General features: G+C 41.8%; 1 protein-coding gene across 8 annotated transcripts in view; it reads right to left on the bottom strand.

Moving 5' to 3' along the window:
- ATP7 (copper-transporting ATPase 1) overlaps window positions 1–16,684 on the bottom strand; it is a 570,660-nt gene that overhangs the window by 281,213 nt on the left and 272,763 nt on the right. Inside the window, exon 1 of one of the 8 annotated variants that reach the window (XM_068224965.1) lies at window positions 12,089–12,118. The exons of the other annotated variants lie outside the window; for them this stretch is intronic. The gene's annotated coding sequence lies outside the window, so the exon portion shown is untranslated. Of the gene's footprint in view, window positions 1–12,088; window positions 12,119–16,684 lie in introns of those variants that run through there. 8 annotated transcript variants of the gene reach the window in all.

The following is a 16,684-nucleotide window of genomic DNA, read 5'->3' as shown; positions in this document are numbered from 1 at the left end:
TGGGCCCAATTATGTTCGTCATTTTCAAAAATGATTTGCCTAAACACGTAAAAATTTCCAACCGTTTCCTTTATATTATTATTATTATTATTATTATTATTATTATTATTATTATTATTATTATTATTATGGCAGTGGTCTTCGGAGAGGCCCGGTGCAGGTCTTCCGAGATGACGCCCTATGTAAAAATTTCCAACCGTTTCCTTTATATTATTATTATTATTATTATTATGGCAGTGGTCTTCGGAGAGGCCCGGTGCAGGTCTTCCGAGATAACGGCCTATAGGACATTTACACATCTATGAGGATGGTACCCTACCCAAGATGAATTCTAATGCTGAAGTCGGCACAAACACACAGCCCCCTGAACCAGAAGAATTAACCAATGAAGATTAAAATCGCCAACCCAGCCGGGAATATAACCCGGAATTCCTTCGATCAAAGGCCAGTATGCTGATCATTTAGCCATGGAGCCGGACAAAACTCGTGTCGTCCCGATGTGGTGGAGCTCTTTTCGGGCACACCCCCAATGGAGGTGATCTGCATGTACCATTCAAAACCTCGTGCCAGCACCCCTGCTCGGGGCTACCGATGATGGCAGTTAATAGCGTTAACACGTACGCTATGAAGGCGGATGATGCATAGTTAAACTTACTCTTAGAGCAATTATCATCACCATCAGCAAATAAAAACGCTATTTTTTCAATTTTGGCTTTCGGTCTTAACGACCATTTAGTCAGCTACAATTTTGTATGCTTCTGGTTATTAATTATGAATTGACTTGATGAATTGAACTTATACATTTAAGACGAACACAAATACCCAGCCTCCGCGACGGAGAAATTAACCAGACGAAGTCGAAAACCCCGACCCGGCCGGGAATCTAACCTGGGACCCCAGTGACCAAAGGTTAGCACGCTAACCACTTAAACGCTATGTGGAAAGGTAAAGTAATCGCGGCATACTAGCCAGTGCACGCTATACCGAGAGCGTGCAGCGCGAGACAATAAGTCCTGTCATTTGTTTAAAAATGAATGAAACCAATTTTTTCCACTATAATTATTATAAAAGATATTTACATGTTTGACGCATTTTTTAAAACATCTTATTGCGGCTCGACAACATGATAATATTTCTGTATGTTTATTAAAAGGAATTATTTAAATTTTAAATAATGTCGTCTGTATATCATATTTAATAGTTTGTTCTTGTTTATATATTGCACGTGAATTGCATTAATTTATAATTTGCACGTATTGATTTATGCATTGTTAAACACTGCATGAAAATTAGTTCGTTTACAATTTTTATAATATTTTGAATTTGCAAAGTTACCTATAGCCAAATTAAAGCCGCCTGGAGACCACGGTCGTTAAGGCGTCAAGTCTATATGGTCTGACACCGTAGTTAGCTGGTTCAAGTCCCGTTAGTCGAAAAAAGGTTTCAACAGCAGAATGTTGGTCATATACAGTGGTGTCCGACTCGTTGGCTGAATGGTCAGCGTACTGGCCTTCGGTTCAGAGGGTCCCGGGTTCGATTCCCGGCCGGGTCGGGGATTTTAACTTTAATTGGTTAATTCCAGTGGCCCGGGGGCTGGGTGTTTGCGCTGTCCCCAACATCCCTGCAACTCACACACCACACATAACACTATCCTCCACCACAATAACACGCAGTCACCTACACATGGCAGATGCCGCCCACCCTCATCGGAGGGTCTGCCTTAAAAGGGCTGCACTCGGCTAGTAATAGCCACACGAAATTTATATACAGTGGTCGGAATATTGTGAATTTACGCATAAGTAGATTGATGATGATAATGCTGCTTGTTGTTTAAAGGTGCCTGACATCTAAGGTCATCGGCCCCTAAGTAAGTAGATTGCACAGATCACGGTCTATAAGCTCTGCACACTGAGTTAATAAGAAAACTGCTTACAGCAGTAGCATTAATATCAAGCCCTGAATAGTGAATATGATTAGAATTGTCTCTTGTCTATAGCGACAGAGAAAAAAGAAATACGCTCATTAACTTGATACAGTGGTAATAACTGCTATGTTCTGGGATAGCACATTTAAATCAAATGCTTGCAGTACTGTTGCTGAGCAGGACGAACAGTTTCTACAGGAAAAAAAATAGATGTTGCATTATCATTCAATTATTTACACTCCAGACCAAGTTATTCGTGTCTAAAATGTTTTGCCTTTTATTAGCATCGTATAAATACAGGAAACGGAAAACAAACTATATTGCCTTTATATGGTAAGTTTTGAAATACGTACATATTTGAATGGTTATACTGTAAGACTAGAAACTTAAGATAAATTTTGTCTTCAGTTTTTGACACATTTCTTATCAGTCCATGTGGATCATACAGTAGTGTACAAAGTTAAGTTACGAGTAAGCAGGGAAACTGGAAACAGACCGCAAATCGCACGACATATGCACCTCAACCTTACGTGTTCCCTGCTTTGACTAGCGGCGTAACCGCAAGGTAAACACAGCCAGTGCCTGCACCCCATATTCCCTCAGTCGTGTTTGCCCTGTTATAGTGTCCGGAGTGTAGCCTCGTGGTGGACGTGACAGCATAATCGCCCAACGACGCCATTTAGACCCCATTTTGCAGCGTAGAATACTCGCCCTCCCTGGAAGCACTGTGAAGCAGGCCAGACACAGACCGATGTCGCCGTATTCTTGAATGTGCCACAAAGTGTCATTTCCAGGCTTTGGAGACGATTTCGAGACACAGGAGATGTTAGTCGTAGGCCAGTACCAGGTCGACCAAGGGTAACCACCCCACAGCAGGACCGATATCTGGCCTTAACCGCCCGACGAAATCTGAGTGCATCTGCAAGACAATTGTCGGCGGAGTTTGCAGCCGTCTCAGGGGTGGCCGTTTCCCAGCAAACTGTGTACCGGAGGCTCAGAATAGCAGGGCTGTTTGCCCGACGTCCAGCGGTGTGCGTCCCGCTCACTCCAGCTCAGAGACGGGCCCATTTGCTGTGGAGCCGTTAACATCGAAAGTGGACCATGAATGAATGGAGGCATGTGCTCTTCACAGATGAATCCCGCTTCAGTTTGCAGAACGATTCCCTTCGCACATTAATCTGGAGAGAACTGGGTAGCCGATACAACCACAGGAACATTGTGGAACGGGACCAGTATGGTGGTGGTGGCGTCATGGTGTGGGGCGGCATCATGTTGAATGGACGTTATTTTAACAGATTTTGAAAAGGCATTTGACAACGTGGATCATGATATATTGTTAAATAAATTGAGTAGATTTGGCTTCTTGCGAGATATGTTCAAATTTTTTAGTACTTATCTGACAGAAAACAATATGTTCATTATCTTGGAAATTCCTCTATGGAATACAATGTAAATTCGGGAATCGTTCAGGGTTCGAACCTGGGCCCAATTGTGTTTTCAAATTGTCATTTTCAAAAATGATTTGCCTAAACATGTAAAAATTACCAACGGTCTCCTTTATGCCGATGACTTCAAAATATTCAGACCAGTTAGCTCAACACAAGACTGCCTCTTATTAGAAAAATACCTTGATGGTATTCTGATGTGGAGTCATTAACAAATTAAAATGTAACGTCTCGAAGTGTGTAACAATGTCTTTCACACGGAAAAAGAATAAAACTATCTTTCCATACAAGCTGGGTCCAAACGCCCTACAGGAAGTCCGGCTTGACAAGGGTCTTACTTTCACAGCTCACGTAAACAAGGTGACGGGAGAGGCCTACCGGGCATTGGGATTTGTCATACGGAACACAAAACTGTTCAGGAAGACGAATTCCATCATAGCACTCTATAATGCCTTTGTACGAACTAAATTGGAATATGCTAGCGTTGTATGGAATCCAAGGTTCGATAAATATATTACGTTAATCGAAAGAGTGCATCACCAAACACCAGCACTTATGGTGCCATACAAAAATTAACTAACCAGTGTCGGAATGACCCGCATTGAAATTCAGCGAAAAATAATCGATGCCAAGTACATGCATAAATTATTAAACAATAACATAGATAATATGTATTTACTATCCCAATTGAATTTTCGCGTACCTCGCTTGCACTCAAGAGAACGCAGCACGTTTAGGACTGAAAGAGCTCTGACGACCGCCCACAACCATTCACCACTCTATAGGTTATGTAGCAACTATAATGAAGCGGTCAGCATAGACACTACTTTGGACTTCGACATGTCAATATCTATATTCATAAAACTTTTGCAGCTACACTGCCACACCACTAAGAATTAACATTCCACTGAAAGCTGTCAGAAAGTTATTGTAGGTACCGAGTAATTTAATGAATAATTTAGTTATTAAAATTGTCTTTTTAGTTATTAAGATATAAGACTGAATAATTTAGTTATTATGAATTATATTGTTATTAAGATATAAGAATTTTATCAATGCCATTGAATGCATCATTTAGTTATTAAGAATTGTATTTTTAGTTATTAAGATCGAAGACTTTGTGTCAACCATGTTCGACTCTTCAGAGGTACGGCTGGTCCAGACTTTCTCTTCTCTTCTTAATTCTCAATCCTAAGATTGGTTGGCAGCAATTCGTCTTCTCCACTCTTCTCTGTAATTCGCTAATCTCTTCATTTCCACATATGAGCCTGTTCCTACGTCATCTCTGATCTGTCTTGCATATTGCAGTCTAGGTCTTTCTCTTCCTCTTTTACCTTGAATCTTTCCTTCTATGACATTAACTATGAATCCATTGTGCCTATAGAGATGGCCAATTAACTGGTCTCTTCTTTTTCTTATTGTTGCTAAAAAGGTTCTTTTTTTCACTTATTCGTCGAAGAACTTCTTCATTGGTGAGTTTTTCTGTCCATGAGATCTTTTCCATCCTCCTCCAGTACCACATCTCAAATGCTTCCAAACGTTTCTTATCACGTGCACTAATAGTCCACGTTTCTGAACCATACAAGGCCACACTCCAGATATAGCACTTAATAAAACTCTTCTTGGTCTCCACATTTAAATTCCTTTAAACTAAATTCCTTTAACTTTCTCTTAATGGACGATAATGCCCGACCGCACCGCGCTGCTCTGGTGGATGAATTTCAGGCTGGGGAAGACATTTATCGCATGGACTGGCCAGCGAGGTCTGCGGATCTGAATCCTATAGAACATGCCCGGGATGCATTGGGGAGGCAAATTGCATCCCGTCAGCCTACACCAAGGACTCTCCAAGACCTTCGCATTGCCCTTTCGGAGAAATGGGATCGACTGCCACGTCGCTGCGAAGCATGTGTGGCCGTTAGGGGTAACCATACACCCTATTAACAGCATATTTTGTTGTGGAAGACATTGCCAAGTTTTGTTAGTTGTTGTCAAAGGTGTACCTTAGCTATCAGAACCTTTCTGACACTTTTTTTTTTTTTTTTTGGACAAGTTGTGTGACATATGGTGTGTGATTCAGCTTCCGTTTGTTTAGCAATCCGTCTGACATTCCTGTCAAGCGGTATGGCCTCGTTTAGTGATTATGCTTACCTCTTGGACACTAGTGTATTTTGTTCAGTAACTTTACCTGGAGACTTGGCTTCCGTATAACATCAGAAGAATCAATCAATCAATCAATCAATCAATCAATCAATCAATCAATCAATCAATCAATCAATCAATCAATCAATCAATCAACGAGCGAGCTGGCCATGCGGTTAGGGTTGCGCAGCTATGAGCTTGCATTCGGGAGATAGCGGGTACGAACCCCACTGTCGGCAGCCCTGAAGATGGTTTCCCGTGGTTTTCCATTTTCATATAAGGCAAGTACTGGGACTGTTCCTTAATTAAGGCCAAGGTCGCTTCCTTCCCACTCACAGCCCTTTCCTATCCCATCGTTGCCATAATACATATCTGTGTCGGTGCGTCGTAAAGCAAATTGTAAGAAAGAGGAAAAATTTAAAAAAATAAAAATCAATCATCATTGATCTGCATTTGAGTCTGTCACCCAGGTGCAGATTCCCTATCGATTGTTTACCTAAACCTTTCTTAAATGATTGTAAGGACTTGAAAATTTACTGAAAGAAATGCAATACAAAATCTGAAAGCTAGAAGCGCAGTTGGGACTGGTAAGATTTCTGGGAATATACAATATAGTAACGGCAATGGTTGGGATATAGTGGCATATCTGAAATACTTATTAGATTACTGTTTGCATGAAGGAGCTATACCCAATTAATGCAGAGTAGCTTCTTTTTATTCTTCTTCTTTTCTTCATGGGGCCTCTAAATATTACTTCCTAATTAGCGTCGACCTCTAAGATCTTTTGCTACCATGTTTTTCCTTCATTCCCACCTCGATATACCTGCTCCCTTCACAAAGCTACAGGTTGTTCTTATTGGGTCTTCTTGGATTTTTTCTTTCTCTTCACCTGGCAGTCCTAGAGTGGAGAGTCTGATTCTACCCAGCGTCTCACATTCGGAAAGTATGTGTTCAGATGATTCCTCATGCAGAGTAGCTAGAGCAGCCCCAATGTAGTAGTAGTAGTATTTATTCATTCATCATGTCGTTTACATATTTAATAATAATAATAATAATAATGGCGTGTGCCTCCGGAGAGGCCTGGTGCAGGTCTTTCCAATTGACGCCCAACAGACAACCTGCACGTCTCCGAGGATGCGGCCCTACCTAACATGGTTTCTAATGTTGGAAACGGCACAAACACCCAGCCTCCGCAGACGAATTAATCAATAAAAGTTAAAAATCCCCGACTCGGCGAAAATCGAATCCGGGACGCCTTGGACCGAAGGCCAGCATGCGAACCATTTAGCCATGGAGCCGGACTAGAGAATGATTACCTAATGTAAATAACAGGGAGTTTCCTCCAGACGAAATTACGTTTTCGAAAAACTGCTCCCCATAACGTGAGATGGATTTCCTACAGATACTGTATATGAGTATACTTCATGAAAAAAATGTCCCGAGGTTTGGAAACCTTAAAACATTAATAAAGTAACAACATTTAACAGTTCTTTTTTTTTTTCATCCTTAATGGTTATAATGAAGGTATAAGGCATAAATATTTAAGTGACGAACATTTAATGAGATGAGTGTCTAGCCAAACAAAAGCAAGCAAGCTTTTTGTTTTACGTGACTATTGTTATCGTGATCATGACCACGGGACCGCTAGTTTTATTTACATAGAATGCAAAACACAGGATCTGATGTTCAGTTAAAAAATCTCACACGCATTGGCCGGGATTCGAAAAGCGGCCACCCGGGTGAGAAACGGTGACGATGCTGCTGGCGTAGCATGCCAAATCGAACCTGGGACCGACCGGCAAGGATTAGCAACTCTCTCTACAAGGCCATGGCTGACGATAATCATGACGAGCACAGACTGTCATTCATCCACAGACTCAACAGTACACGTTATTCAGTCTCCTATCCACTCTGCTTGCAGCTCTTACCACGGACTGTAGAGTGAGACCCGTACTAGAGGGCGATGCCCATACAAAGAGATGACCAGAGAAGTCAAACTGCGGCGTGGGGTATTTCGTTACGAGATCAATGTGCGAGTCGATACTAGATTTTAGCGTCAACTCGGTCCATAATGAAACATATAAATAAATGCATATTTAACAACTTGGCCATTCGCGATTTTAACTGAAAAGGGTATCTTTTGGACCCACTTAAATCTTCTCCCTTTCGAGGTGGCGCAGAACGTTCATCATTTCGTTCCTGTACTGAGACCCTCGGTAAAAATTCCATATATCCTAGAAAGTGTATGCCAGACTTCCTTCAATATTTTCAAAATGATAAAATCTTGCAAAAAAAAAAAAAAAAAGTCCTGAAAAGTGGAAGGTACAAAGAGTCTTCTTAAATACCTTTCAACGCCAGATGGCGCAACAGTGGGCGGCATGAGCACCCACCATTTGTGGTTAAATCAGGGCTTGGAGTATGAGGTACAAATAGTATAACTCGGTACCGCGACATGATAGAATGTAATACTGCAATGGGACGTTCGTTCCTTCTACGCAAGGTCAATCGATATCTGTAATACTATCTGAGAAAACTTGATTAGGTACGTGAAAAATTGTAGAACAGATGTCAATGTTGTGAACATATTCGGAATGTCTCAATATATTAATTAGCGAGCGAGTTGGCCGTGCGGTCAGGGGCACGCGGCTGTGAGCTTGAATCCGGGAGATAGTGGGTTCGAATCCGATTGTCGGCAGCCCTGAAGATGGTTTTCAGTGGTTTCCAATTTTCACACCAGGCAAATGCTGGGGCTGTACCTTAATTAAGGCCACGGCCGCTTCCTTCCAACTCCTAGGCCTTTCCTATCCCATCGTCGCCATAAGACCCATCTGTGTCGGTGCGACGTAAAGCAACTAGCAAATATATATATATATATATATATATTCATTTTTCTAAACCTTTATTATATTCGGCCAACAACTGTGTCACACACGTATTATATAACACTAGCATGTGCCCGCGGCTTTGCCTGCGTTTAGTAATTCAACCGTTAGATGTTTCTAAACTCTTTATTTAAAAAGCAAATTAAAGCATTATATTTATTAACTCACATATTTTTACGTAGATTGCATGAAACATTATTTTATTTTTATTATATTGTTACTTTCAATGCTTAAGATAACCCGGTATGGTACAAATAATATTAAAACCAGGTAAAAGACCATGTTATATAATACAATATATATAGTTTCCTTAGAGCTTCGGAATAAACTATATTACTGTCCTTCCATTTGAAGGTAAGATGTATACTGTATTGTGTTTGCCTTTTGAACTCTTGAACAATCCACGTTCAGTTGACAATTGCAAAAGCACCGTTTTCGAAGATGGAGTCCTACAACTTTAAGCGATTGTCCTATGTCAAAATTTCAGATCTCTGTGTGTCGTATATTTGACTGGGCTTCGCATACGTACACACAAACACTTCCGAATATTACGGGCTGGTGGCTCCTCGTGTTGCGGGCCGAAAATGGTTTCCTACTCAATGGACTTACAGTCCGAGGAAAACTACTTCGCCCGCGGCATGCTCAGTCATGATGGTGGCTTCAATAATATTCGTGCCGGGCTGAGTGGCTCAGACGGTTAAACCGCTGGCCTCCTAACCCCAACTTCGCAGGTTCGATCCTGGCTCAGTCCGGTGGTCTTTGAAGGTGCTCAAATACGACAGCCTCGTGTCGGTAGATTTACTGGCACGTAAAAGAACTCCTGCGGGACTAAATTCCGGCACATTGGCGTCTCCGAAGACCGTAAAAGTAGTTAGTGGGACGTAAAGCAAATAGCATTATTATTTAATAATATTCGTCATCAGTTTCAGAGCCGTGTTCATTGCAGAGGGAAGGATTCACATTCCTGAGAAGGATAATCGGTGCCAGAATCGTCCACCCAAAGATGTGCTCCAGGTGACTCCAAATTGTTCAAAATCTCTGTCGTGTAGTTGACAGCTTCATCTGTATGACATGTCGTGTCGATAGACTTTTCAATTTATAGGAAACCGGTTAATTATTGAGAGTGTTGCTTGTTGATCACGTTGACAGCTTCATGTCTTGGTGCAAGAATTTCTCTTAGACACAGCCATGCGTCTTAGGTGAAAACCTGTGCCCACCTATGATAAACATTTTAGATCTTTGTTTGCCGTGGATTTGGCTGGGTATCACACACGTGAACACAGACAGTAAACCATACATCATGGATTGAAAGAAAATGTCCTATTCCACGGACTTACAATGGCATCGTGACTGATATATGTATTATTCCTTGTTTATTATTATCGTCTATTTTGTGTCATATATGTTTCCTCTAAATGTTTAAGTGTCCAACCCTTGTTCCCTTCCTCTACTTGGTTTGGATATGAAGTGAGATGAATCTTCGTAGCGAATTTTTACGACCGGATGACTTTCATGACGTCAACCTAATCAGATTAGTTAATGAGATGAAATAAATGACAGTAGGCTATATATGATAGTAAGAATTAAGAGGATGAAACCCAGCACCGGCACATAGCCCACTCCTCTCGAATAGCTCAAGACTTCACGTCCCGATCCGACGGACGAATCGCCATCAACAGCGTCATATGCCCTCACACCACATAAGACCAAAAACGGTTTCCTACGCCCTGGACGTAAAATGGCTCCTTGAATATTATGTTCTCTACCTATCTTATGTACGTTGCCTAGCGACAGCAACTCTATGCATTTAATCTTGGTGACAGCACGTTGGATTGTCATATCCCAATGCACGTTTCCCGATGGTTTTTCGTTCATAACTCACCAACGAAAGCGAAAATGAAAATTCCGGCTTCGAGGTGCATTCGGACCCCTTTCCATCTACCAATGTTCAAAATTTCAGACCTCTGCGTGCTGTGGATTTTGCTGGGCATCGCGCACAGACAGACAGACGCTTCCTTTTATAATTATAGATTCCGTGGGGGGCTAAATACAAAAAAAATTAACTTTTTGGAATTTTTCCTTGGGTTACAGCCTCATATATATCAGGTTGCCGAATTTCAAGTTCCTAGCTCATCTGGAAGGGTCTAACACGAAATTTCTTTGATTGGGCGGAAGAAGGGGCTAAATATGAAAAATTTGAACTTTTTTAAATTTTTCCTTGGGTTGCAGCTTAAAAGCTATCAGACTGCCGAATTTCAAGTTCCTAGCTCACCTGGAAGTGGGCAAACATTAATGTCAGTGAGTGAGTGAGTCAGTCAGTTAGCCTTGCGGCTTTATATATATAAGATTTCACGATGCGAATCTTGTTCCTAGCATGAATTATCAGAAATATCACTTCCACAATGACTTTCACAATCGTCATTACTGCGATGCATAATCGATTCATAGTTGTGTGTCAAAGGTTGCCAATACGAATCACGGAGATAACCGAGGTCTACCGATTCAGCACTAGAGAGCCGAAGTATCACTAAAAATTCCGCGTACTATACACACAAGGTGAGAAAGCCGAGGCAGCCGAGCCCCGCAAGCCGCAACGGAGTAAGTCTACTGCTCCCGTCTAACCTATGAAGACAGATACGCCCGAAGACACTCGAGAAGATGTAATGGAATCGACAAAGAATAGAAATAAAGTGATTTAATAATTCGCAAAAGGAGAGCCCAGACAAATTAAAATCTAAACCTAAATTATGCGCATTCACAGTTTCTAACATCCACACGACGTACTCTACGCCCAAAAGGCCTGTGGCCATGGTTCCAACACAGACACCACCCATTTGTTTGTTTAGTATAGCCTATTAACATAATCTATGAGATCTATAGAGAACCTTACGAGTACATTCATGTCATATCGTGCAGAACACAAGCTCTCAAGGCTGTTTGGTTCGCGTTTAGTGTCCGCCGCGCATGCTCTGGAAAACATCTCCGTATATGGAATGAAGGCTCTTGGAGGAGTAGAAAGTAAAAGCTTCCACTGTCTGTAAACTCGGCAATGAGAGGGTCAGAGTGGTTAGCTCTACCCAAATATGTCTGGCCGCCTTCACTCCCAAAGAACTCATTTTCTGGTGCAGGCTGAGTAAACCTTAGAGCCACGAGCTTCTCCAGAAGTGAACATTTTTCGACCTCTAGACGGTAAATCGAAACCACGTCCTTCCATGTGAATTGAGCACGCCTTTAACGCCTTCAAAAGGGGAAGGACTTAATAGTGAAAAGCTGTTACAAGTTTCGTCATCACAAGGACCTTCAGAATGATAGTGGTTTTTTTCTCTCTCTCTCTAAGAAATCGTGTAAGTTTCGTTTTAAATGAAATAATTCAAATCAAGCAGCAGGAACTAAGTTGAAATATAATGATGAGAACGAAACTGAACGTTACACTATTTTACAGGCGATTTTCAAGCCTGCAAAATAGGAAGGAAAATATGGTTTGCACTAAGCTATAACTTCGATTGTAACTCAGGTATTCCCGGGCTGCACTTGGACGATTATTTAAAACTTCCTGGGCCGAAGCTAGACAATCACCTAAAACTACTGGGGCCGAATCTGGACTACAAACTAGGTTCTAGGTTGCACATGGGCATATCTGCTCTAACCAGAGCCACATAATCCCCCAGGGTGTGTAGGAAACAATAAGGGCTTACCATGTGGAACGATACTTGTGGGTGCTCCTCCTCCCCAATAACGGCTCTCTCTCTTCAACCATATCAGTTCCGTGTTGACTCACTTTGTGGGTGGTTGGTACACACCACAGGTGGATTAGGAGAGGATTTGCACTCGACCGAGCTAGGATTAGAGCCGTGTGCCACGCTGATTCATGTCCATGTGCTACTGTGTTACACCCCTATTCTCCGCACTTCCGTAACACATGCTATTATCTATTGGCCTTGAGAGTGCTATACATAAATATGGGGGTGGTTGCGTATCATCTTTTACTACGTCTTTCAAATGTTACCCTGGGATATGTTCACTACGATACACTAAGATGACAGTCCGAGTTACTAAACATTGCACGAAAATGTTGGGATTGTGTCGTTTTTCAAATCGTACAATACTTTTTTCCTACCTTTCCCTTCTTCCCAGCTTTACCCCCCTCCCCCCACTCACACACTCCTCTACCCCAAGTACTTGGCATCAGATTAATCCCAGTTTTATGGTCCGATACCTTTCTTGCCGCCAACCCTATGTGGAATGATGTATACATTACTGCATGTTTCTGTGGTAGTGTGACGTGCTATATGTAAAGATATGGATCGAGATGAACAGAGGAAATAATCAAACGCTGTTAAAATTTCCGATCCGGCAGGGAAAGGAACCCGAGGCCCGCTAAACCGAAGGTCAAACACTGGCCATTTCTGCCAATGAGCCGGGTTACTTTTCACTACCTTACTACCAACCAAACAGCCACTTCGAGTTCAATGTACTCTAAACATTCACTTTTTATACGGAACATTCACTGCCTTGATTAAGATACCGGTACATAACACGTTACACCAGAAAATATTCTTCGAGTGATTGATTGATTTAGCGCATGGCTTTTAGTGCAGAGTACCGGGCGAGTTGGCCGTGCGGTCAGGGGCACGCGGCTGTGAGCTTGCATCCGGGAGATAGTGGGTTCGAATCCCACTGTCGGCAGCCCTGAAGATGGTTTCCCATTTTCACACCAGGCAAATGCTGGGGCTGTACCTTAATTAAGACCACGGTCGCTTCCTTCCAACTCTTAGGACTTTCGTATCCCATCGTCGCCATAAGACCTATCTTTGTCGGTGCGACGTAAAGCAACTAGCAAACAAACAAACAAACAAACAAACAAACAAACAAACAAACAAACAAACAAACAAACAATTAGTGCAGAGTGTACCCGAAGACATGTTCGGCTTGACTGGTACAGATCTTCAATCTACAGCAATGACTTAAGAATAATAATATTGTTTAAATTCCACTTCTGTGAGAGAAATAACCTTCCGTTCTCACCTGTATTTTGGCTTTCTTTTTTCATCCACGTTTCTGGTCTTGGAGGTCGCTTTTTATTTACTTAATTTACAGCTGATCTGTATTTGGGGCTGTGACCCAAGTGTCAGATTCCCCATCAATTGTTTACCTACTCTTTTCTAAAATAATTTCAAAGACGTTGGAAATTATCGAACACGTCGCTTGGTAAATTATTCCAATCCCTAATTATTCCACTTCCTATGAAAGAATACTCGCCCCAATTAGTCCTCTTGAATTCCAACTTTATGTTAATATTATGATTTTTCATGCTTTAAAAAACTCTATTCAGTTATATTCGTCTACTAATGTCATTCCACGCCACCATTCCACTGACAGCTCGGAACATACCGTTTAGTAGAGCAGCCCATCTCCTTACTTCCACTCCCAAATCTTCCCAGACCAAAGATTGTAACGTTTTCGTAACATTACTCTTTAGTCTAAAATAACCCACAGCAAATCGTGCTTCTTTCCTTTGGATCCTCTCCATTTCACGAATCAAGTAATCCTAGCGAGAGTCCTATACACCGAAACCATACCCTAAGTGGAGCCTTGCTAGTGACTTATACGTTTCTCCTTTATATCCTTACTACAACTCGCACTTGCACTGATAGTCATAATTATATGAAGAGATCTGTAACCCTTCTTTACAACCTCGTTAATGCGATTACCCCAATGATGATTTTTCATTATTTTAACACCTAGGTACATGCAACAGTCCCCGTGAAGTGCATTCGCTCCATCAACAGAGCAAGTAAAACTGAAGGCACATTGTCTGTTGGTGAAACTCACAATAATACTTTTCACCCCGTTTATCAGCATACCAGTGTCTCCCTCTATCTCACAAAACTTCGTCGAGGTCCTTTTGGAGTTGCTCACAATCGTGTAACTTAATTCACTATACAGTTATAAAAGCCTTATCTGTGATTTCAGTTCCTTACCCATATAACATGAAGGTCCACAATAATATTGTCTTGTGGGATCCCCCTCTTAATCATTACAGGATCATATACCTCACTTTAATTCTCCGAGTTCTATTTTCTACAAATGTTGCCACCTATTCAATCATTCCTATGTCTAGCCCAATAGCCCTCATTTTCGTCAGTGGTCTCACACGATCTCTGAGTGCACATGCCATACCAGTAGCGTAGCCAGGATTTCAGTTTGGGGGGGGGCCCATTTTTAGGTGACCAAACTTCCAGAGTTTAGGTGGTATAGAATACCTAAAAAGGAAATTAGTGTCCTTGGATCCAAGTAAGAGTGGCGGATTCGTGCGGATTCCGGAAGCTAATAGTAATCATCATCATCTTCTTCTTCTTCTTCTTCTTCTTCTTCTTCTTCTTCTTCTTCTTCTTCTTCTTCTTCTTCTTCTTCTTCTTCTTCTTCTTCTTCTTCTTCTTCTTCTTCTTCTTCTTCTTCTTCTTCTTCTTCTTCTTCTTCTTCTTCTTCTTCTTCTTCTTCTTCTTCTTCTTCTTCTTCTTCTTCTTCTTCTTCTTCTTCTTCTTCTTCTTCTTCTTCTTCTTCTTCCGTTTTTCCTACATCTGTGGGGGTCACGGGTGCGAACTGTGTCATACATGTGAATTTGGCCCTGTTTTACGGCCAGATGCTTTTCTGTATTTATATCAATGACATACCATCCGTGACAGGAAATAACATATCGACACTGCAAGACAAGATATTAAAAATGACCTCTGATGACTCAGTATATATGCACAACGAAATTCTCTTATACTAAACTGCACAAAATCTCAGGCAATCATAATTGGACCACGAAAAAAAATTTTTTTTTTGCTAGTTGCTTTACGTCGCACCGACACAGATAGGTCTTATGGCGACGATGGGACAGTAAAGGGCTAGGAGTTGGAAGGAAGCGGCCGTGGCCTTAATTAAGGTACAGCCTCAGCATTTGCCTGGTATGAAAATGGGAAACCACGGAAAACCATTTTCAGGGCTGCCGACAGTGGGGTTCGAACCTACTATCTCCCGAATACTGGATACTGGCCGCACTTAAGCTACTGCAGCTATCGAGCTCGGTACCACGAAAATTACTGAGCTGCTCAAACAATGTCGCAATCCCGCCTAGCCTACTGAATGGGAACATTATTCCCCACAGTAAACCGGTTAAAAATCTTGGCTTAATTATGAATGAAACACTTGATTGTTCTGGTACACGAAAGAAATACGTAAAAAAAAAAAAAGACCTCTGGAGTGCTTCACCCTCTTAAACGGCAGAGGGATATATTTCCATTTGAGCTAAAGGCAAAACGAATACAGACACTCATTCCCCCTATTCTTGATTACTGTTACGTTGTATTAGTTGATATGACGAGAGAAGAAACACTTGAACTTCAACGAGCACTGAATTCCTGCCTGAGATTTATTTACAACATCGGGTACGATGTTCATACCACCCCATACTATGAGGCTGTCCCATGGCTGAAGCCTGATAAACGTCGGCAGCTACACACTTTAACGATGGTGTTTAGGAGTGTTAGCTGAAAGTCAGCCACTGTATATTTCTTCTAAATTCACCTTTTTATCATCATTTCACAACTTAAATACACGTTCTAGATCCTATCTTTCTATTCCACTGCACCGCACAAATACAATTAATAGATTATTTGTGGTGATCGGCGTCACATTATGGAATTCCCTGTCAGCTCAGGTCAGAGAAACTAGCTCTTTATTAAGATTTAAGGTCACCTGCCGAGACGTCCGACTCGTTGGCTGAATGGTCAGCGTACTGGCCTTCGGTTCAGAGGGTTCCGAGTTCGATTCCCGGCCGGGTCGGGGATTTTAACCTTCTTTGGTTAATTCCAGTGGCCCGGAGGCTGGGTGTTTGTGCTGTCCCCAACATCCCTGCAACTCACACACCACACACAACACTATCCTCCACCACAATAACACGCAGTTACCTACACATGGCAGATGCCGCCCACCCTCATCGGAGGGTCTGCCTTACAAGGGCTGCACTCAGCTAGAAATAGCCACACGAAATTAAATTAAACCTGCCGAGACTACCTGCTGAGGACAGCTGACTGAATGGTTGAAGTGTGAATGTGTGCGTGCCTGAGGATGTCATTTTTAAGAGTTTTTAATACTGAAATTAAATGGCGTATGGGTTTTAGTGCCAGAAGTGTCCGAGGACATGTTAGGCTCGCGTCGAGATGAGAATGTAATGATGATGAAGACGACACATACACCCAGCCCCCGTGCTAGCGAAATTAACCAATGATGGTTAAAATTCCCGA

This window comes from Anabrus simplex, chromosome 1 (genome assembly GCF_040414725.1).
Source record: "Anabrus simplex isolate iqAnaSimp1 chromosome 1, ASM4041472v1, whole genome shotgun sequence".
Taxonomy (NCBI): Eukaryota; Metazoa; Arthropoda; class Insecta; order Orthoptera; family Tettigoniidae; genus Anabrus; species Anabrus simplex.
Note: the sequence above shows the minus strand (reverse complement) of the source record. Positions and strands in the feature narration are given on the sequence as shown.